At 35.3% G+C, this 2,184-nt stretch overlaps 1 pseudogene; it reads left to right on the top strand.

Moving 5' to 3' along the window:
• Nucleotides 1-944: 944 nt before the first annotated feature.
• LOC101564333 lies at nt 945-1,751 on the top strand (annotated as a pseudogene).
• The last annotated feature ends 433 nt before the right edge of the window (nt 1,752-2,184 follow it).

The raw sequence follows: 2,184 nt of genomic DNA, 5'->3' as shown, positions 1-2,184 counted from the left end.
GGCCAACAAAAGTAGGATATGACTTCCCACACTGTTTGAGTCAATAAAGCTGTGTGATAACCTTCCATTCACCCACAGTGGGCCCAGAACATGCTGGCTTCTCCAACAATGTAACATTTGAAAGCCACAGCAAGTGTGAGAATGCTCTGAGGACTCTGTTTTCCCTTATGCCACCAAAAGAATTCTTTTCATAGATGTAATAGGCATATTCTGTGTGCTTAATTTCCTTTTTTATATGGCCAAAGTAATTTTAGTGTTGATCAGAGTTTATGCCACTTCCCTGTGGCATTCTGTCATTCTGCTGCATCTTCTGCATGGAAATAACTGCTGTTTTTCCTGTTTTGGTCATATGTACTGTAGTGTGGTACAGCAGGCAACTGTAGTTAGACATCTTGTTTCAGGGTTTCAATTTCCTTTTGGAGAAATAAAGTAAAGAAAAATTTTGATACTTCCATGTTTCTGTATATTTATTACAAACATAAAATTGCATACTTTAATTCAGGTGACTGTATTCAGATTAGCTGCATTAAATGAATATGTTAACAATATAAATTTATTGAACCTACTCTTTGAATCATAATACCTAATTGTTTTTAGTTGCATACTTTAACTCAGTCTCTGTTGCGTGTTTGAAAACTTCTGTAGAAACAAATCATTTCTCAATTTCTACTTCTTATGGCATGGACATTAGTTGATTATATAATGCAGGTGGTTCACACAGGAAAATAATCTACATCACACTAAATCCAAACCCTTAATCTATAAAGATATATTCAAGTTGTTTTCAAAATATGCCACAATCTAGGTTTGAATTTTTCATTTGCTCTCTCAGTCCATTCACTGATTTGTCATTTAATGAATTTATAAGTCAATAAAAGTTACACATTAACTTTTTGCTTTCTTTACATGGATATTAGCAAACATTATGAGTAAGGATGGCACACAACACATTGTACAAGGACGCAGTTGAATTCAGCAGGAAGTCTAGGATGATGAGAGTTCTTCTTCTGCTGCTGCTACAGTTATTTTGTTACTTTAACACTGGGAGCTGTGGGAAGGTGTTGGTGTGGCAAATGGAATATAGTCACTGGCTGAATGCAAAGGTTATACTGGTTGAACTTGCACAGAGGGGACATGAAGTGACAGTTCTCAGACCTTCATCTGCTATTTTCATTGATGAAAATCATCCATCTGGTATAAAATTTGAAACTTACCCTTCATCAATAACTTCAGAAGAAAATAAAAAATTTTTCAGGCAATGGGTTGAAAATTGGGTCTATAATGTTCCAAAGGATACCTACTGGCAATATTTTCTACAACTAAAGGAAGTATTCTCGCAATTTTCTGATGCCTGTCAAATTATTTGTGAAGATGCTGTTTTGAACAAGAAACTTCTGAGAAAATTACAGGAATCAAAGTTTGACGTCCTTGTTGCAGATGCCATATTTCCTGGTGGTGAGCTGCTGGCCGAGCTACTGAAAATTCCTTTCGTGTACACCCTCCGCTGGTCCCCTGGGTACACATATGAAAAGTACAGCGGAGGTCTTCTATTTCCTCCTTCTTATGTACCTATTATTGCGACGGGATTAAGTGGTCAGCTGACTTTCATGGAGAGAGTAAAAAATTTGATGAGCGCATTGTATTTTGACCTTTGGTTTCAGACATTTAATGAAAAAAAATGGGATCAACTTTACAGTGAAGTTTTGGGTAAGTCATATTCCCTATTGCTCTTGTGAAATCTTTATTGTTGTAGCCTGGGAGTGAGCTCACAGATGAGTAATAAGGGATGCATCTCTTAAAGCTCAAATGAGGAAATTAGGCATAAAACTTTCATTCTCACAGCTACTGTTGAAAATCTTTATTAGTAAGATGAGTTAGAAGTCGCAACAGGCTTCAAGAAGAGCAACAGAGTAACAGCTAAATAATATTTCCTTCAGCTATCAGTTATATTACTTAAAATTAAAATATTTTCCACAATCTGGATTTTCTTCACAAGTGAAACATATAGTACTCTAAGACTAATGATTTCTCATTCTTTTATTATGTAGTTATCAATTGTCTTTTGTAAAGACACAAAATATTTTTATAAATGGGGACATTCATCTAATTAGATGATATGCCTTGTGTGTATTTGTTTCCATAAAGCCTCATGTAGTCATGGGGAATGGTTGTAGTTTGTAATTA

This window comes from Octodon degus, unplaced genomic scaffold (assembly GCF_000260255.1).
Source record: "Octodon degus isolate 3935 unplaced genomic scaffold, OctDeg1.0 scaffold05149, whole genome shotgun sequence".
In the NCBI taxonomy this organism is placed as follows: Eukaryota; Metazoa; Chordata; class Mammalia; order Rodentia; family Octodontidae; genus Octodon; species Octodon degus.
Note: the sequence above shows the minus strand (reverse complement) of the source record. Positions and strands in the feature narration are given on the sequence as shown.